This window comes from Anser anser, assembly GCF_964211835.1.
Source record: "Anser anser genome assembly, chromosome: 2".
Taxonomy (NCBI): Eukaryota; Metazoa; Chordata; class Aves; order Anseriformes; family Anatidae; genus Anser; species Anser anser.
The window spans coordinates 97,441,430-97,462,974 of record NC_139721.1 but is presented as its reverse complement, the minus strand read 5'-3'; the positions used below and the strand labels follow the sequence as shown (position 1 = coordinate 97,462,974).

Genomic DNA, 21,545 nt, shown 5'->3' with positions numbered 1-21,545 from the left:
CTCCAGCTGTACAGATCAATCTTGCCACCACACAGCAGCATTTCTCAGTCTCATGCCCTACATACATTATTCATGCCACTTAAATCATGGAGGGAACCATGTATGCTGTTAGGGAACTTTAGAGGTGGAGAAAGGCCTGGGTGAAATTTTAAAACTCATATGACATTCAGGAGAAGTTGTGTTGATGATCCAGCCTTGTGTATTCCTTGTAGGGTCCACAGAGCACCAGCCGCCAGGCAGAGCTTTGCTGTAAAACGCCCCTAGCTATTGGGACATCACAGAATCACAGAATTGTAGGGGTTGGAAGGGACATCCCCTTCCCCAAGCCCCTGGGTTTGAAGACAAATGTTCTCAAATGGGTTTAGCAGCTGGGTGAAAGCTATTGATTTCAACACTCATTTTACTATAAGGCAGCTTGAAGTGTTTGCATAATAATGCACTTTAACCAGCTGCATGGCATGGTTTTACTCCTCTCTGTGCAAAATTAGCAATCTTACTCAAGTGGAATCTATTTAAACAGCTTTTTTTTTTTTTAAATGACTCTTTACACTGGGTTTGTTCACTGCAAAACAAGAACTGAATAAAATTGATTTAATTACCTATGTTACAAAAATCTTTTTTCCTAAGTAAGAGATATATAGAATCATAGGACTTTACATTGTCAAGAAAATAAGTAAGGTTTCTCTTTTTATTATGATGAAGTTCTGTTACATCTCAATTTCAGTACCAGCTTAATTAAAACCACGAATCCCCACCACCCTTTACTGCAGCTACCTTGCATAGATTGTATGTAAGAACTAGACAACATTTATTTTGTGGGCCTCTCATAACATTCCCAAAAATGGACTGGTTGGTTTAAGCTTCATAATGATATGGGCTTTTCTTTGTTTTTTATTTTTCCATTTGATACAAATACACTGGTTGCCTATTTTTGGACATTTAGCGGAGTTCATAGACTTGATAGGAGCCTTTTCTTCTCCAGGCTGAACAACTGCAACTCCCTCAGCCTGTCTTCGTAGGAGAGGTGCTCCAGCCCCTTGATCATCTTTGCCTCCCTCCTCTGGACTTGTTCTAATACTTCGATGTCCTTGTGCTGCGGGCCCCAGGGCCGAACACAGCATTCCAGGCGGAGCCTCACTAGAGCAGAGCAGAGGAGGACAATCACCTCCCTCCACCTGCTGGCCACAATTCTTTTAATGCAGTCCAGGATATTGTTGGCTGTCTGGATTGCAAGCACATGTTGCAGGCTCATATCAGGCTTCTCTTATCAATACAGTTAGGTTCTTCTCCTCAGGGCTGCTCTTAACCCATACTCCAGCCTGTGTTTAGCTTGGGATCATCCTGCCCCAGATGCAGGACCTTGTACTTGCCCTTGCTGAACCTCATGAGGTTCAGCACACACCCAACTCTGAAGCCTGTTAGGGTCCCTCTGGACAGCATCCCTTTCTACCAGTACGTTGGCTTCACCACACAGCTTGGCATCATCGGCAAACTAGCTGAAGGTGCACTTGATCCCCCTGTGCATATCACTGACAAATATATTTTGCTATGATACAGATTGATTTGTCTTCCACCGAGACTCCTTAAATGTCTCTAAGATTCGAAAGGCATGAGTGAATGAAGGTCTCTATTCTACAAGTCACATAAACATTTAAATATGAATTTTTTTTAAGGGGAATCAGGGCCACAAGTATGATTACAGAAGTAGGCTTATGCAATATGGCTTTACAACACTAGATATTGCAAACATCACACCCATACTGGTAGCAGTCTCTAAGAAGGCCACATAAGCAGAAGAAGTGAGACTAGTACTTATTTTAGTTCAAGACCTGGTGTCCAGAAAAAAAAAAAAAGAAAGAAAGCTTTACAGTTGTTAAGATTTCATATTTTTTGACACTTCAAGACACAGGGAATCAGCAAAATCCTCTCCCAAAACAAGAGCCTCTATTCAAAGCATAGGAACAAGTGGCTCAATAAAAAAAGAACATTTTCAACACAGCTTTGGTGGAGAATTTCTGAAGAGATGAGCGCTTTCGGGCAACACCAGCCTGAGATACTTGAGAATAGTCTCTTGGCATTCACAAGGAACATGCTTGTTGGCAAGATGCCCCAAGTTATGAGTCTCTTCAGAAAGTCCTACCCATGCTGTTTGTACAGATTCGTTTCACACAAGAAGCCAGAAGGCATAACGTTACCTGCCATTTCACTTTACTCATCACAAGGACTGCATGCGCTCTTCAGAAGTACTTGATGAAAACATAGGAACTACAAAAGAAAGAAACTGCAGAAAGCACAACAAAAAAAGTGTATATACATTGTTGTCTTAAATACCTTTTTTTTTTTTCTTCAAGTGAGGAATCATCCCATGATAAAAATAAATCACAGCAGAAGCTATCTAAATTCCACATAACAGCCTGGTGCTTACAGGAGGAGAGATTTCAGTTTATGCACCAACCCTTGGGAAACATGATTGATCTGGGGAGTAGATGCAATTTTTTCTGTAAGGTAAAATATGTTTCATTTTCTTTAGCAAACTGTAATTTATTGTACATAGCATTCAATTTAGATAAGCATTATAGCTGAATGGTTCATCAGATAATCTTCTGTCATGTTTGATGGCATCTTATTCTGAGTATGCATAAAATATGGGGGTAGAGGGTTAGGCATACAAACACAGGCATGAATTTACAAATAGACGTTGCTTATTCCTCATACTGACTTACTTATAGTGGTACATAATTAGAAGCTCAACTGTTAATTTAGACTCAAGTGATGCAAATGAAAAGAGGCTAAAATTCAGCAGCTTTAAAAAATTCAGTAAAAATGAGCAGACTGAGGCATCTCATAGGAAGAACTGGATTATCTTTACCAGTGGATTAGCAGAAATCTTATGAAATGTACCATCATATGTGCTAATAATCATTTGCATCAATTACAAGAAATTCAACTACGGATTGGGAGCTCATCAGCTGGAAACATCTGTGGAGGAGAAAATGTTGGGTGCGTCCATAGCTCAGATAGTGCCTGGTTATTGACAGCAATGCAGTCAGTGGTAGCAGGGGCTAACACGATCCCAACATGTATCTGGTAAAGCACTAGTCAGAAGAGCTAAGGCTGCATTAGCACCATTGTGAGCCCCTGTTGAGACTACTCAGCATGAAACGTGAAAAAGAAGGGACAAGGAAAAAAAAAAAAACAGTCTCTGGTTGTGGCTTGTTGGGGCTAGTAAAGCAGAAAGCAGAAGAGGGATATTTATTTTGACTGTTAATACATCTGGAATGTTGACTGGGGAAAAGGAGCAAGAGAAGAGAACTACTTAAGTGATACATTTGCCACAAACACCACCCCCTAGAATAATTTTACCATGAATAAATTTGACAGACATAATTATCAGCTTGCTTGGATCTTATTGTATAATTCAGTAACAAACTTTTGGGGAATAAGACTTTCTATTTTGTGTTATGGCTGTTTATTGAGATTTAAACACAAGGCAAAGCACATATCTTTGTGCTTTACACAGAAGGGAAGGAGAGGAAGGTGTTGGTTCCTCTCATTTTGCATCAAGCTAATGGCCATACCTTTGCAACTGTGCAGCAAGAAGATATAATATGAACAATATCAGTAGGGGACATTTATTTGCAGACATCATATCTTCTGTAGTCAAACTGATGAAGCTGGAAAAGCAAAAAAACTTTCAGATGTGTGCATGCCCTCACCATCTCTGCTGTACCAGCTCACATCACAGGTTTTAGAAAAGTGCAAGGTAGCAGCTGACCTTTTTGCTGATGCTCAGACTTTCAGGTTGAGCCCAATACTGATGGTAGAATACTTATGCAAATATTACTCTTTGAAGCATAATCCTTTTTCCTCTTTGCTCAAGATACCATGGCTCATGCCATGCTAGAGGCTTGCATACAACCTGGCCCCCCACACCTGGTAGCCGAGTTGCCACTGTACTAACTTCACACATGTTCATGGTTCTGCAAAGCAGCAATTAAGAGCCTGAAAAGTGGCACACATTTATGCATGACTGCACCTCCCGGGCAGTACAGACTAATGCCAAAGGGAAAAATTCATGTAGCTGTAAATTAACAAAGCATCCCTGACTTAAAGGATTTGGGTCCCTTAAATGTATTACACAGAAAATTAAAGAGAAGTCAGACTCTCATGATCATGCTAAAAGCTACTTTATGAAGCTACCATAGAGCAAAAAGAGACTTTAAAGTGATCAAATAGGAAAATATCACTAAGTAAGTCCCATTTGGATTCCATAGCTTAATCTCCTTATTTGGGAGAGAAGGATTACTGCAAGAGAGTTTTTAAAAATCTAGACGGGGAATTACTGATTTGCATAGACATCAGGTAGTTGGAAGAAGCGTGCTCAGTGTTGATATGCCACCAAAATAACAATTTAAAGGTGACTGCTTAGCACTGTTCATAAAATGACATGAATGCAGAATAATTCACAGAGGAAAAGCAAATGCAGTCACTCTTTCAGGAACACTTGAAAATTCACCTGAATCTCTCCTAGAGAATGGGCAGTTAACATGGTTATTACCATGGAGCAGGGTGTAAAGTTATCTGGGAATATTTATTATCTAACAAACTTGAGCAGGAAATTACTAGTTTTTAGAAAGCTTTAATTTAGGTTTTTGCACACAGAGAGCATCTTCTGGATGAAACACACTCGGGGAGACATTTCAGCAAGGCCCTGGCCTTGTGGCGACAAAACCTCTTGGGCTCATGAATCCCCATTCAAAAAGGGGGAAGACCCACACCGAGGAGCACCCTGGTGCTGCCTTTGCTTTCTCACCCCTCTTTCTCAGTCTTTCTTCACTCCCAAGACAAGATTTTCATGTGCTTTGGGACTTCTCATTGATGCTGGAAAAATGTCTGAATTCTTAAAAAAAAAAAAAAAAAAAGTATTTATGCAAGTTAGTTTAATCCAGGAGTTGAGAGGGGGGTAACAGGGCACTGCCTCAGTTCCCTAAAAAGAAAGGTTGATAGGAAAGAATTGCAGCATACAGTATTTGATGTCTACAGTAAATACTCATTTCAAATCCCACAGCCACGAGTGAGATACACACTTAATGTATGGAGAGACACTGTTAATATGGCTCAGTAAGGTATAAGAAAGGGCCAGTTGGGAATCCAGCGTTACATGTCTGAACCTGTTTAATATTCTGAGCCAGACACTCAATTCTTGCATCTCAGCATGGCTTTGTCACCTTCAGTTGAAGCTATGTTGCTTTTTACACCAGGACTACATTCATGCATTAAGGAATATAAGTGTGAACTATTATGAGCTATGATCAATCATCAGAAAACAGACATGATTATAATTTTATAATTATGAGAATAATTGGAAAAGATTAGTATTCTACCCAGCTGGAGACTTCGCAAAAGCCTGAAGGCAATTAAGCTGCTATATTTTGAAAGTATCTAATCAATTTAATTTCTTTTCTTATATAAAGCAGCATGAACTTCAGTTTGCATTGTCAGAGGAGGCATGTTGGGTGACAAATAAACATCACTGGTAGGTCAATCCAGCCCTGTCACAGGTCAAGAAAATTCTTCTTGCTGGTTCTTGTAGGCCTTGATGTAGGCTCTGTTCGAGAGCACAAGACCTCTTTAACATGTTTACATTTACTATTTCAGGCAGCACTGAACCAAATTAACTGGCATCTCAAATCAAACTGACATTTAAAAAACAGGTTGCAGAGACTTTTTCAGGTTAGTCAAGCAAAACACTGATAGAAAATAGTGCACATTGACATGCAATCGTTTAAGAAAACCTAAGAATCAAGCATCACTTAAAAGGTGCCAGAAAGGAAAAAAAGAATCCGTACTTCCTAGAAGCTCATTCCTACTTCCTGAAAAACTGCCCTGATAACAAAACAAAAAAAAAAAAAGAAAGAAAGAAAAGCGGATTCAAATTACGCTACAGAAAGGAAAATCATAAAATACCAACAATCTGGAAGCCAGATATTCAATGTCAGTACAGGGCACAGAGCACACCGAGACTATTGCATCAACTTCCTACCTGCTCTTGGTATTTCTGTGGGCTCAGCATTGGTATAACGTAATTCCTGGCTCATTGAGTATACTTAGAGTAACAAGTAAGCATAAAACTTAACTACCAACTGAAAAACAACCCAAAGCAATGAGGAACAGCATAGGCCTCTCTCTACTCAAGATAAGAGCTCTGCTGAATTTCACTCCTTCTCACCCTTAACTGGGATTAAGCAACACAAGCTCCATAGGACACGATGCAAAGGTCCTGAAAGAAAAAAAAATAAATTGCTGCCCTGGCCTCAGACTGTGAACAAAAGCCATTGACTTTCAAAAGCAGGTCTGGAGTATTTCACAGTTGCCAGTGCCTTCATGAAGAAGTTGGAAGAGTCACTGCTGCATCTCCTCGCACCCCGGGGAAACCTTGGTTGCTGTAGGGTAACTGCAGCTTAAACTCCAGACTGGAGAGAGAGAGGGAAGGAGGCTGGAAAGAATCCAGGAAAGATTTACTCACAAGTCAAAATCCACTTTCAAGTCCATCATTTGAGTAGCTTTCTGGCACCCTTGTGCATGTGTGCGGTTAAGGGAACAGGCAAGAAAGTGGGGACAATAGGACCCTGACCATCCTGCTTCAGATTCAGAGCTGGTCTGGACACCTCTGCATGCTCCCACACCACACAGCAACCTCAGACACTGCCTCTGCTCATGTGCCACTCTCATATCCAGGCCACAGTCAAACCAAGTCTGAGGATTGTCTTTTTAATGAAGTGAAGGCTTTTGGGTAAGAGTCAGCATACCTGATTGCTTTGCTGATGGTTTGAGAGACACTAGCAAAAGCCAAGCTTCAAAATAAAAGTGCCATGACATTGTTTTTTGAGATTCATGATACAGCAATCTGATTTTAGTATTTCAGTGGTGTATGAAAGCCACCCACCACTCCATCTCTGCTGCACAAAGCTAATGTGGCTCAGATAATTAACTCAAGGACAAATGATTATCAAGCTACAGGATGTTCACCACTGGAGTCATTAATCCCTTCAAACGTATTACCATTGTTTTATTGACTGACATCCCTTATGCGATCAGCTGAATTCAGTTCATGATCTTTTCAATCACGAAATGCACGACTGCAGTTCTCCTCTTCTGAATTGTTACATTAGCCTCCTCTGATGTTTGAATCACAAGGATTCGTGAAGCTTCTGCTGTTATCTATTAAAGTGATTCTATTAAAGTGATTTATGGTTTGTACTATTTTAGGTGGCATACCTGCAAGCAGAGGCAGAAGTGGCACTTCTGTTCTAAAGTGCCTTTTAACTCCTCTCCTGTAATGCATTGCAGAAAAGGAGAGGGGAAAAAAGAAAAAAAAAAGTTTCTAGTAGAGAGTGATTCCCAAGAAAGTTTGTTTACAGCACCCTCCAGGCACCAACAGGACTGCAGCATATTTTGGCATATTAAGCCTCTTCTCCTCTCACATTTGAGGCTTTTCCCTTCCACCCCATTGTGGCCCCTTTAATCCCTTAGGGCACATCAGGAACCCTCCCATCGCCTCGTTGCAGGGTGTCATTTGCCTGGAGCACGCTATCCTGGTGGCCGTGGTGCCCTTTCCACCCAATCCTCCAACCCCACTTACTATAAAGACAAAGGGCAGGCATCTCAGAAGAAAACGAGGAGACTAGCAGGGGACGCTCAGGGCAATTGCTCTCTGCTGAAGGTCTTTTCCCCAGCAGTCACTTTGCCACCAGATGTTATGCAGTCTGAAGCCTGAAGGCAGGCCAAAAAGGGCATGTAGAAATAACATATTTCACTGTCCATCCCAGTTTCATAGTGGTCATCTGATTCTGTACGCTCATCATCCATTTGAAAATAAAGATATCTCTTCTGCAAAACGATGCTAATGTCATATAAATAAGTACAGACAAAGGCTGAGTCTTCACAAAACCATGGCAAGGACATACAGTAAGTTAGTCTTACACAGACAAAAGGCATTTTAATAAAGTCAAATGCCAGCCTATGCATAGAGGTGCGAAAAATGCCCCCTTTATCAAGGGAAAGTAGCACTGCAGCTGGAAATCCCAAGACTAGAAAGGATCTAGAGAGAATAATGACAAATTAGCAACGTAGCATGAGCTCCCAGTGTGATCTAAGGCTCAAAAGAGATCAGGTAGAAGAAAGGAGCTGTTCTATACCCTTCCATACACAATGGGAAGGACTGGTGTGGATATCACATCTTTTTCAAAAAGCATTTACAAAACTTGGGTAGGCTGTCCCCAAAAAGCCTTAAACAAACCTGAGAATAGAAGAAAATATCTACTGTAGTAAATTTCAGAATCAATCTCTTTTCCTTATGAAAAGATTGCCAATAACAAAATCTAAGAACTTTCACAGGAAGAAAAAGTGCTAAAAAATAAGTTTAGTGGAGCAAGACGTAACACATCAGTAGTACAAAGTCAAACCATACATCAGGATCAGATTTTAATAGTGAAAATGTTTAACTAGTAGAAGGAATCATCATGAGAAATACTGTATTCTTCATCTTTGATTTCTCTAACCAAAGCTGAGGTGTTTATGTTTTAGAAACAGAAATCAACAGTTTAAAATCTTTGAAAAGGTATATTCCACATGGCTTTGCATCACCTCTCCTAGTGATAATTAGTTGCATTGGGTAGCGTAAGAACCAAATGTAAAATAGTTGGCTAGCTTTTAACAGGTCCCACAGCCTGATATTCTTGTTTTTGGACAGGAACAAACTCAAAACGTTGATTGCTTGTATCTAATGAAAATGAGCAAAATGTCTGGGTATCTTTTAGACCATGTTAAGGTGACATAGGAAAACAGCAGAGGTACTTCCAGTCCAGGTGAAGCAGATTCCTAACCTCATCCTGGGAGGAGGCAGTAAAAACAGAACATGTTAAAAGGCAACATCGAGGTAACGGGAACAAACTTTGATGCTATGAAAGATCTGGCCCTCCTGCAATCAGTGGAAATTCTGCCTTTGATTTCAAAATGAACCAGAAATTCACACAGACATTGCCTACTATACACTGAAAAAAGACAAAATCTTGACACTGTTGTTACACGTTTTATGTACAGCTGGGACAGATACCTTAAAGGAGAGGAATAAGGTATATAAAATAGAGACACAGAACAGAGTGGACACTCCTATCCATTATCCCATAACGAAAAGAGAGTGCATTAAATTCAATTACAAAGGCAATCACACTAAATGTAATATTATAATTAACACATCGGTACTTGGAATCATTACTCCATGCTAACATTTAATCAGTTTAAATTTTTATGAACTTTTCAATGCTTAACTGAGCAACAGCAGCATCCGCAGTTGCTGTAGCTCTGGGGGAGTTTCAGATTGAAAATATCATGAGCATTATATCTCCAGGCAAAAAACACCACAGGTTAGATCAGAAATAATCTTCCATTCCCTGCAACATCTAGCTGTGAATGAATGCCTGGGCTCTTAATGCTTTTGTGTATGTCTCCCTTTTCTTCTACTGATACACCCAGCCAAGACCACTCTACCGGCAAAGCAAGACATTGGTGGGGATGGTCTCTCAGCCTGTCAGAGGATGTCTGTTCCTCACTTTCCTCTTCTAGCAACTCTCTGGCTAAACATAAATCTTTGCATATGGCACTTCACATGTAGCAAATAGGAAGAGTGTCATTTTTCCTTTTTACAGTGCAGCACAACAATATCGCCAATTGCAAATTTAATCTGCAATGTGGACTGCTTTTAGCTCTACAGCTGAGTCACTGTGTGATTGCTTGGATCTGCTTCTGCAATTTTGAGAAGGATTTGTCAAAAGAGGAAAAAAAAGCAAAAGGAGTACGAAACTGGCCCACTGGTACTTGACCAACACCTGAGACTTTCCTCCTGAATGAGGGATTAGTGGGAGCTAATCCTTCCTGAAGGCACTATATTCAGCAGATTCCTACGGGGAACGTGGTCCACTGTGATTATTGAGATGTTCTGCTTCAGAAACAACTTGACAACCACCCTTGTCTGAATGCCAGGACACCTGCAGCCAATCAGCGATGGGCCAGGCCACCCCTTGGGAGGACCTCAACGCGTGGGACATGAGTGCCTTGGGCAGAAAGGGAAAAGTCTGTTCCCTCCAGGGCTCAGCCAGAGAAAGATATCAGGGCTTTAGCATGCTTGAGCTGTGCATGACAGAGCGCCTCTCCCTGAAAAAGTACATGCATCTCATGCATGGGAGCAAAAACATGGCACATACGAACACCAGGCATGCTGGTAAGGGTCTTTGCAAGTTAACCCATGCTGACTTTTCATTCAGTTCTCATTTCATTGTTTTAAGGCCTGAAATTCGAACCTCACAAACCAATGGTAAAGTTGTGCTATCAACAAAAATACAGTTATGCTTGTTTTCATTTCTCCTAACTGCAAAAAGTGATAGTCGTAGAGTTCAAGGTGTTTTGTTTTTTTTCTTCCCTAACCTCTGTATTCAGCTGCATCCATGTTAAATCTAAATATATTGCTCCCTCCTCACCTGCAAGCTCAGACCACGGTGGGTTTTGTTCAGTAAGACAGATGTGGAAATTATTCATTACCTGATGAAAGACTGGAGCATGAGGAAACGTATTCATGAATGCCTGAGGGAATTTGTTTACATGCATTCATTCATTGTCAGTCTTAACCAGATTGAATGTCTTTGTCTTTCCTTCTTTCTCACCCCATCCTCCTCCCCAGACAAGATGTCTGGGGACATTCTGAAGGTTAATTTAGCATTTTCTAAATGTCACCCAACTTGAATGATAAAGTTTATCTAATTTATTTTTCATCCTCCATCACAGCAAACTGTTAGCAACACTTAGCAACTCTTTGGACCATAATCTCTACAAACTGAAGGCATCTGAAAGCATGGTTGTGCTCTTGGTTGTGCTAGAAAACAAAACAAAACACAACTTCCTTGTGTTTCTTTGGTTTCGACAGCTTCATTCTTTCCACAAAAAATAGCCACATCCTTGATGTCACTTCACACTTCCCCCAAAACAAGCCATACCACATTGAACAGCACGCATCTGTTACTGGACCAACGTACATGACATCTAAATAAGCTGATAGGTTTACTACACTGACCTAACCTGAACTCCCCACCACGAATCCTGAAGAACAAATTCACTGCTGACAAATTGCCACTGAGGATGGCAAACTTTGGCTTTGGAGAGATCTGTGAAACCTCTATGCCCTGCAACTCGGCTATGCTCACCACTACGTGCCTTTCAGTAGTTAAACAGCAGGACATCACCGTTACAGGAAAAAGTCAATCTTACCAGGTTTCATGGTGAACTTGAGCTGACTTCATCCTCTTCTGCATGGGGTGGGGAGAAAACTGAAGCAGTCACCTCCCCAGCACATGGCCATAATCCAGAGGAATATCTGAGTCAGCTCACCTGAAACAGATGAGGACAACCAGTCGGCCATTTCATTTATTCACACGTTTAATGGAAAAACTTGATTCTGACAACTCTTCCCACAGCAAATTTCCAACTAATATTTTTTCCTGCTGCTGAACTTGATATTTGTGTATTTCGAGATACAAGCTACAGTGAGCAAGCTCTGAAATACCAGAGTGAAACAATAGCAAGAGGAAGGGAAGGCATTCAAAGTTACAGAAGGAAAACTGCAATCTTCCAATCAGCTCATGAACAGAGAGTTCACTGACACTGCGACAACCAGTGTTTCAATGAGCCCACAGACTATTTTATCTAATTCACTGCTGAGCCCGGGAGAAGCCTTCCTGTTCTCTCAATCTCTTGGTCCAGCTCTAACCTCACACTGCAGTACTGCAACTGCTGCCATCCACCTGCAATCCCCAGGGACTCACCACCCAAGAGCAAACATGTTGATGATGCCTTTTCCACTTCTGTGATAGCGCAGAAAATAATTTTTTGAGAGTCAGCACTACTTTAAGGAAACCAAATATATTAACACAAATATGGAAGCAATAAAACAGCCTTAACAGTATAATAGCTTTAGAGGAGCAGAGGTTGATATTTTCTCTGTAATTCTAATTACTTAATAGACATTAAAAGCAGCAACATAATTACTCAGCCCTCACTGTATCTGCACCTTGGGATTTCACAAAATTGATAAAAGGACATGACCAAGCAAAGGATCATTGCAATAGAGATTCCACACAACACAGTCCCTCACTATGGAAGAGGCTGACAAAACAGGCCAAGGGAGATGGAGAATTCCACCCACTGAGAGGCTGGGACCCCAGAGGAGATGGGTCTGTGCCCCCAGCTGCTGGTGCTGCGCCCTCCAAGGCAGGGAACTCATGCATACCCCTGGCCTGAGATCCCAAAACCCTTGCTCAGTCATACAAATGACAGCGATGTGGTTTATCCCAAGGGGAGGGATACTCCAGGCACCTCACTAAGAGGCTTCACACAGGACTGAAGGAAAGGGATGACAACCAGGTGTCTACAGAGAAGCCTGTGGACCTCCTCTGCCAGTCACGGCAGGCTCTTTTGCTTTACCACCTGGACTGTGATTCATGTGAGATGTGCAGATAACCCCCCTCACCTTTTCTTGGGGGCGGCGATGCATTTTCCCAGAGGCTTGTTCAGCTTGGCTGAGTAGCTCACACAGTCACGTCTGCTAATGGCCATCTCTCAAAAAGGCTATCACCCAGGCTGGTGCACCCTAACCCACAGGTCTAGAGGGCTGGTCCCACCTCCCTGATCTCAGCTGGCAACAGGTCCCAGGTGACACCAGGAAAACATGGCTGTAGGAAACTCAGCTTTAAATATTAGATACCTTTTCAAACCAATTTCTGACCTTTTAAAAATGTCATTGTTATTAATTCAAGCAATTTGCAATACTAAACTTTAATATTATTCAGAACAATCCTTTGTCCTTTTGTAAAATGCCGTTCCATTCATCCAGGCACGCACATTTTCTATTCATATGCTTCTATTTAATTCTACTTTACTATACTACTGAAAGCTAAGCATGTAACCGTTGCCTACACTTTGAATTCCTCTTTAATTGCACCACTTCAAGACGTCACACTACATTTAGTTTCCTGCAGGGCTCTGAAACTGCTTCTTGACATGGTCCCACAAAGTCCCCAGCTGCTCTCCGGCTGCAGGAGGTCACAAAGCAGCCCAGCCATCTGTCTACAATGCTTTTGCACCACAGCTACTGGGATTCTGGGTTTAAAGCTTTGCTCCTCTGCCTTCATGTCAGCTAGTCTATAACTCCCCACCTGCAGAGTCTGTGCACTCTCAACTCTGAGCCAACCCATCTTCATTTGTACCCAGGCAGCAGCATCACACCAGGGGCATCACAGAGCTGCAGGTTTCAGCATCACCCCTGGAACATCCCCTTATCCCCAGCTGAGCTTGGGAACAGAGTTTTGTTTTTTTTTTTTTTTTGACTATGAATTAAACTGTAGGTATACCAGCTTTTCATTCAAAACACAGTGGAAATTATTAGCTTTGTTTGTTTGTTTTTCCTCAAGAAAGCTCCTGTTCAGTGACTTGCTTGTTTATCAGTTACCGGCCTTCAGCTGAGGCGGTGACTCACTGTTGGTACCCAAGTGTGATGAGACGTGTAGTAGTGAGTATAGGAAGAGTTGCTTAGTCACAGCTAAGGGCAGAAGGAAGTTCCTTTCAGTTAGTTTACCTTAAGCATTTGAAAGTCAGGCATAAGAAAGAATTAAGATCAATCTAAATCAAAACAAAAAAAAATATTTTTGGAAATACAATACTCCTTTATCTTTACATTTCCATTTACAGTCAAAATTCACTTCAGGTTTATAGTTATATTTAGTTTTAGTTATATATCATACAAAGGACAGCATTTTGATCTAGGAACTTTTATGCTGAAAAGAGCTAAGTTTCTGAAGTTACCTGAGGAAATATTATATAGAGAATATGAAAAAGCACAGAAAGCTAACTATAATTTACAAGAGCTGTAGCAGGCACAATTTACATTGATAACTGCATAACGAACATTTAACTGAAGCCCGAGGCACTTTGAGCCATGGTTAACTGCCCTTGAAGCTAAAGATGTGCATTCAGCCATCTCGGTGTTTCTGAATTTCTGGCTGCACGGAGCTTTGCTCCTGACGGATTTGCAGATGCTGCGCTCGGCTGTCAGCACACCGATCTTAGCATCTACACGCTCTCTCAGCCAGACCACTGTAATTCAGGATTTCTAGGAGCCAAGTGACTCTGATGCACAGAATTCCTACAGCTCCTTCACGCATTGGTGTGGCCCTCCAGCAAAAGAGGAGGGTACTGAATCTGGCCCACTCATTGTGGGCTGATACAGGGTACCAATGCTCCATGCATCAGTTGATCTTTTCAGCACAACTGCTGAATGCCTACAGCTCTGGGATTGAGTTAAAACCCTGTTGTCCTAGGACAGGCACTAATGACCAGTTCCAGGGATGATGGCACCTGGCAGTCTGGGTCCTAAATCTGTCCTTCTGTGTGGACAGAGTAACACCTACCCACTGTGGTGAAAAGCCTGCTTGCCTCACTTGTCAAATAAAACGAGATACTGGAGCCAAAAGACTTGTTTTCAGACTTCCTAAAATTTCATCCTGAATTCTTTCCCAATCTCTGATTGCTCAAGCTGAAGATGAGCAAACTCAAGAGAGCTTAGCTACTCTTGTATTTGCCATATTCAACCACTTTGCTTTTCTTCCCAGATTTTCAGAGTGATTTCAATGTTAACTGTTAGCAGTACATGAGAGAGGATAACTTTGTTCTCACTCTTTTAAACTGCTCATATATTCTGAGGTTTTCCTTTAGGTATCATGCAAGAAAATCTAGGGTTTCCACTCACTTGTACTATTCTCTTCATATCTGAGGAAGAGCGTGGGAGAAGGCTAAATAAAACTAAAAAGACAGCACACAGGGTACCTCAGACACAGATATAGCTTCATCCTACAAAACAAGCTCATGTCATACATTTCCCTCCCCCTGTGCATGCATATGCAAAGCTGATGACTGCTCAGGTGATGACCTATATTTATCATGTACCATATTTATCAGGCACTTTCCCTTCCTTTCCTCATCCAAAGTTCTGAATATAAGCTTGAACAAATGTAATGAAATGATTATCTTTTTTTAATGTTCATCATCTCACAGGTCAGGCTCTAGGGTGTGACTCTGTAATGTCCAGCAGGCTTATTATAGGGCTTGGTAAGAGGGTGTTCATCATATGTATTTCCCTCACCCCCTGCTCTCAGCTGCTGGCTGCCCATATCCTTGTCCACTCCTATGCTTGTGTTGCACTTTAAGGCAGCATAACCAAGAGCTACCACCAAAAAGCAAAGTCATGTTCTCACCCACCCTCTGCCACACACTCCTCTGTTTGCCACATCAAGCACACAATGAGTTCAACAGATATTGCTGGGTTAGCTTTAATTTCAGCAACACAATCAGTTCCTGTACCCAGTTCCCAGTGTGACTGTGCAAACACTTCACCTAACCAAAGGAGAAGGCGGTGGAGGGGGAGAATCAGCAGACTGTGCTTTCTAGCAACAAAATCAACTTATGGAGCTGTTTGTGGACCCCAGCATTGGCTTTGTACCCAGAAGGCAGGCAGCCTGTCAAGGTGTCGAAGCCTTCCAAAATAATTCTCTTGCAAAATATACTGTGAGGACAAAGCACATGAGGGTACCGTGGATGAAAAGTTTGAGCCAGGAGAATGTCTGGAAGTGACCCACGACCCAGATCTACGCACAATACAGCATAGGAACGCAGTCGTACGCATGTCCAGGCATGGGAAAATCCCCATGTTTGTCAAAGTTAGTCCCTCCAAACCTAGCACAAGCTGAAATTAAGTTTGCATGTACCGGTTAATTTACTTTTTCCTCCCTGCATGTGGACGTAATGAGATACAGAACAGAATTACTACTATAAAGCATGTTTATTTCATATAGTATACAGAATAGACTACGTTGATGAATGCTGTTTCATTGTTTTATGTTTTTCTAACTTTTCAGTGTACGGCACAGACCTTCCTTACTCCACGCTTTTCTGATGTGCTGCCATACATAGGTGATTGATTACTTAGCATGCATTGTTGTGCCATGAGTTGGCTTTAGGCACAGCAAAGAAATCACCTCCCTGACACCCTCACGAGGCTGCAGCATCTTACTCTAGTAGAGCTTTATGTCATCCATTTTAACTTAATGGTTTCAGATCATATCTTTCAATGGCTTTATGGACAGCTGTGAGTGCTCAAGACTCTTTAAAGCAGATTCCTCTTGCCTCAGTGGAGGGGCCCAAGGCTGGAAAAGCCTTGCTAACCCCTTGGTTTGGTTGACTCCCTTAAACTATCAGCTGATAGTAAAGGGGGTACATTGTGGCTCCACCACCTCTAACAAAATAACCCACACCATTACAGAAGCACACATTGCTGTATCCCTGAGAAATGCAAGGCTCTCCATTTTGAATCGAGACCCCTCTGTGGGACCAGGAGCAGCCCACCAGGGCTGCATCTGCTGCAACACTCGCCCTAGCACCCTTCACTTCCAGGGCTGGTGCTGACCTACCAATATCAGCCTTCAGGATCCCCAACAAGCAGCACCAAACCTTGCTGAGAGAGATAACCTAATTCCTAAATACTTTATGTAAGTTGGTGCCATCACCCTACCATACTTTGGCCCTCTGTGCTGCCAGAACACACACTCAGAGCAAGACCCTAGAGCCAGGCAGCTGGCAGCACCTGGACCTCAGCAAGGACTTAGCTCTCTGAAGGTGACACCTCACCTTCAAAGAAAAAAAAAAAACCTGCAAAACCACCACAACAACAACAAAAAAATGTTGCTACCCTATGAGACACACAGAAATCCCACAGCTCCATAGCTTGCCTTTTGATACAGCTCCAAGGCCTATAGTTTGCCACACAGCTCCAAAGCCTGCAGCCCCGTCCCAGAGTCACCTGCCCCCTCATCCATCCTCCCCACTCACCTTCATGCAGCCCAGGAGAGAGCCAACGACCTCAGGACCAGGAGCTGAACCTGCCTTCAGCTACCTCTGGCTTTCTCCTGAGCCCGTTGAGGAAGAATTGCAGCCCCCAGAGGCTGGTTGCCCTACAGTTGATCACCAGAACTTTGCAGCTTTTCAAGCAATGTTCAGATAACATCACCATCCTGCACCTCCTCACAACAAGCAGATCATGAGCCCCTGCACCACCCCTTCCCACCTGTGCTGGCTTATTGGTGCTCAAGGGCTGCAACTGCAGTTAATGGCCTCATGTCCCACAAAGCATGGTGGGTGCTCAGAAAAGGGCAAGGAGATGCATACACCTGGCAGGGCCCACCACACTGGGCAGGAGAAAGGCTTCCCCCCTCCCCCTCTGGAGGGGGCAGGTGGCTGAGGCAAGGGATAATCCCACCTTAAATTCAGGTTAGTGCCACAGTTGTGCCATAGGAATACCTTGTAGGCATCTTGATATCTGCCAGTAAAAGTTCCCTCTTTTTCCTTTTATGGTCAGAGCTGTGGGAAATAGCTCTAAAATGCAAGCACTTACCAAATGAAAAAAATGGTAGCTCCACAAACAGTGAAGCCTGCTCTCCTTAACTTGCCCTTTAGCTTTCCCTCTCCTCTCCAGTAACCCCTACTTCCCTGTATCCTCGCTACCTCCACACATGCAACAGACAACAGCATTGCAGTTCAGGCAGACGTACTCTTAGGAGAAAGTTTTTGCAGGTGTTCACTCCCTTTTCTCAGTTTCACTGATGCCTGTAAAAAAATCACCTTTAAGTGCTCTACCTCCCCATCAAATTTTATTGAACTTAGGCAGGAGGTCAAATGTTATTTGGTATGGACCAGACACAAGTCCACCTGAAGGCCCAGCACCAGACACCTTCAACCAGTGTAGGGTGACCCAGCTACTGCAAAAAGCAGTCCATATCTTCCTGTTCACTGTCCATATCTTCCTCCATGATGCCTTTTCTTCTTGGTTATTCCATTTTTTCCGGTAGCTGTGTAATGAATGAGATTACATACTTAACTGATGTAAAAAGCAATTTATTTTGCCGGATGAGTTTCATCCGGACCAACTCTGTGATTCTGTGACTCCTGATGTGGTTTACTGTATTGATTCCACGGAAGTTCATGCTAGCATGCAAGCTGGCTGGGGAGGATGAATTCTTCAGTGGCATCATAGTTTACATCGGTCTACTGCATATGTGGAACTGCAACTTTAGCCAGACAATCTTTGCACAGTTTTAAAATCACAGAGCAGGGAAAGCCTTTACAGGAAGACTGTATTTAACATTCTTACACTGGTACTTTGCATTAGCCATTCTCTCTGGGTTAAATTACCATTTTTTCTTGAAACCTTCACCATATAAATAAATAAATAAATAAATTTAAAATAAACTCAATGAAAAGGAATAGCTTATTAAAGTAGTTCTCTTCATGAATGTGATGGCTGTCAAACTTTCTCAGAGAATAGTTCTGGGAGGTGTTATTACAGCTTGTACAAATTACGGGGTTTAGGCTTCAGTAATCCTAAGGAAAGTAGAAAATTTCTACTTCAGGGAACACTTAGTTTACATTCCTCTAAATTCTTCCAGAATCAAACACATGTGCTAGTACACAATGAAGCTTCATCCAGTGATAAGACTGAATCCAACCACTCACAACACAAAGTCTGAGGAAATTCAGAGATTACTTTCTACAGCCTGGGCCCCTGGGTGCTGGAGTAGACTGTAACCAAGGGAAACCTCCTCACCCCCCTGAACTCATTGGAGTGGCACTTGAACAAGAGTTTACCCAGCAGTGATACCTGCTATAAATGAAATCTGATTTACTCTAAGAGGACAAACCTGGGCTCAGGGCTTAGCCAAGCTCATCTTTATGTCATGCAGGTTACTGTGCTCCATGGTGACAGACCCCAGCATCTGTCATTTTCCAACAGTACATGACATGCTCGGCTTTCTGTATGTCTTTTAGATGGACCTTACCGGTCACTTCCTGTCACCCGTCTTTTTTTCACAGCTGTAATCACAAGGTAATCGGGTAGTCACGCAGGAATCAATGAAGTTCTTTTAGAGGGCCTACTTCAAAGAACACAAATAACAGGATTTACTGAAATGGACATATTCTACTGACTGTGCATAGAGAGAGGAAGTAATAGATACGGTGAATTCAATAAGCACGAGCCAGTAGGAGAGCTTGGCTCATTCATCCTTTACCTTAAAATTTCCTGCTCATTGCTTGTTATCAGCTCAAAGGGCAATGGTGAAGTCTGGCCTGCAGTCTCACTGTGCCAGAAGGAAGAAAGTACAAAAGGGTATCAGGAAACCAGAAACTGTTGAAGTGTAACTGCACAGTTCACCCATAGTTGTGAGTGGGTTGGCTTCATGAACCTGTCTTGCTCATCCAGACTACAGACTCCTCATGACGGCTATGGGAGCACTGTGACTTGACTGCACTGGAATACACCCCAAATTTAGTCAGAAACGAGCTACGTTTCCAAATTGTGTGCTTCCCTCATCCTTTGTTCTTCCAAAGTGTAATCCAACCCATCAAAATGCAATTCTGCAACAATATCAGACAATATCTTTTGGCTTTTTGGGTACTTTATCACAGGAAATTACCATGACTTGTGAAGCTTTCAGTAAAGCCCGCATACATCTTTTCTGTATTTGCTTGTCAAACTTGCAGAAGCAAGTTCCAAAAGGACAAGTAGATGTTTACAAAATAGCAGAAGCATCCAAAAGTACATCACTGTAGTTATTTATTTGTGAAACGTAAATAGGGGAGCAAAGAGCAGATAGCTTCCATCATAGCTGGTTGCTTTGCTTAGATGGTGTTTACATCTCTTTAATCACACAGACTAGCACGTTACCTATTGCTCAAAGGATTTGGATGATTCATGCATGATGGTACTAAGGTAATGAAAAAAGGGGTGAAACACTGGAATAGGTAACACTGAGGTCTTATGCCTCACCATACCAATAACAAAGATGACAGCACCCACGTACTGTATATGAGGGTCGAAGTTATTTGGAACAATTCAGAAAGCACACTAGTACACAAATAAATGACACAGCTAAGCTGGCAAATGACAATGACATAAGATAACATTGCCAACCACAAGTAACTTAAATATTGTGTTTGGAATCCCCCCAGACATCTGCTTCAGAAACTCTGAGACCAGAAGGAGTGATCGCATATGTTACACGTACATTAAGCACAGCTCTTCATTGAAGTTCATCAGCTGAGCTGCTTAGCATAGCAAAACAATGTTGTCCTGTTTCTCCTTCACTGACCTGTCTCAATTAGCTTTAACATCAACCTTAGAAAACAATCAAAAGGATCCTCAGGGGAAACAAAACAAATAAACAAAAAAGTTCCTACATTGAAAGCAGAAGTGAGCAAAAAAACTTGAAAAAGTGCCCACTGACGATCAGATGATTTTTTTAATTAAAAAATTATTTCTTGTAACACTTCCAAGACTTACTGTAAATACTGATATACAGCTGATCTGGAGTAAGCTACTAGGAGGACATTAGTTTCTCTCTCTCTGTTAAGCAAGATTTGGGGGTTCGAGTTTTGCTTTAAGTACCCAATTCTGACTGACGGGGCAGACCACTATTTCTTTCTGGAAGCTGGGCCACAACTGGACATCCTAAAGTGAAGGCACACAAAATCTTTCACTACTTTTGAAAAGACAGTCCTTCATCTCTTTTGTGCTAAAATTGGTCTTATTATGTTGTTACATTCCCAGTGATTAAAAATCCCAGTAATCCCAGTAATATTTTTTTTTCTGCTACAGCCTTGACCATCATCCTAATTCTAAGTAGTTTTCAATAGAATTGGTAACAAATAAGTTAAAGTATTTTGAACGCAACAGCTCTGGCAGGAGGTTCTTTTATCTCTACAGTGTATCTTCTCTATGCTCTTTTACTTTGTTACATACACTAGTATGTAACAGTATGACATGCATTTGCAGCCAAAACATGAGGAACTTAATCTAACCACTACTCTAAAATAACACAGATGTCATTCTGGTTCTTAATAGCTTGAATCAATTCTTCAGTAAAATCCACTGCTGGACTTACTCACTAGGTTAGTGGCAACATGCTTAGTCCTACCCAAGAATAAATCCAGCTCCTGTTAGACCAATAGTCCACAAAGAAGACATGTTCTGATCACAGCTGTGATACATTCACTTTGGTCCTCCTCATTACAGTGCAGCATAGCACGCTCTTGATAATTCACTGTGATGAGCATGTTTCGCAGAAATGAGTTGAGACATGCTATATGTGGAAGAAAGGTATTTTCAGACCATATAAACAAACAAACAATTTTTTTTTTGTTTTCCAAGTGTGCTTCTCATCCTTTCTGTAAGGTCCTGATGCTGATGTGCACTCCAGGTTTAATCTTGTAACAAGTCTAGGATCTTTTTAACTCACAAATACATGACTGCAGAGCAAGGAAGAATGTGGTGATTACAGACTACCCTGGTGCAGGAAAAGCAGCTAACATGGACAGCTCACATCACATAGATCATT

At 41.9% G+C, this 21,545-nt stretch overlaps 1 long non-coding RNA gene across 2 annotated transcripts in view; it reads right to left on the bottom strand.

Moving 5' to 3' along the window:
• LOC310893317 overlaps positions 1 to 17,221 on the bottom strand; it is a 36,408-nt gene extending 19,187 nt beyond the window's left edge. Inside the window, exons 1-4 of one of the 2 annotated variants that reach the window (XR_014578897.1) lie at positions 16,987 to 17,221; positions 11,320 to 11,439; positions 2,196 to 2,265; positions 144 to 1,829 (exon numbers count right to left, since the gene is read on the bottom strand). This is a non-coding gene — a long non-coding RNA (uncharacterized lncRNA). Of the gene's footprint in view, positions 1 to 143; positions 1,830 to 2,195; positions 2,266 to 11,319; positions 11,440 to 16,986 lie in introns of those variants that run through there. The other variant, XR_014578896.1, reaches the window with a different exon arrangement.
• Between the last annotated feature and the right edge of the window lie 4,324 nt (positions 17,222 to 21,545).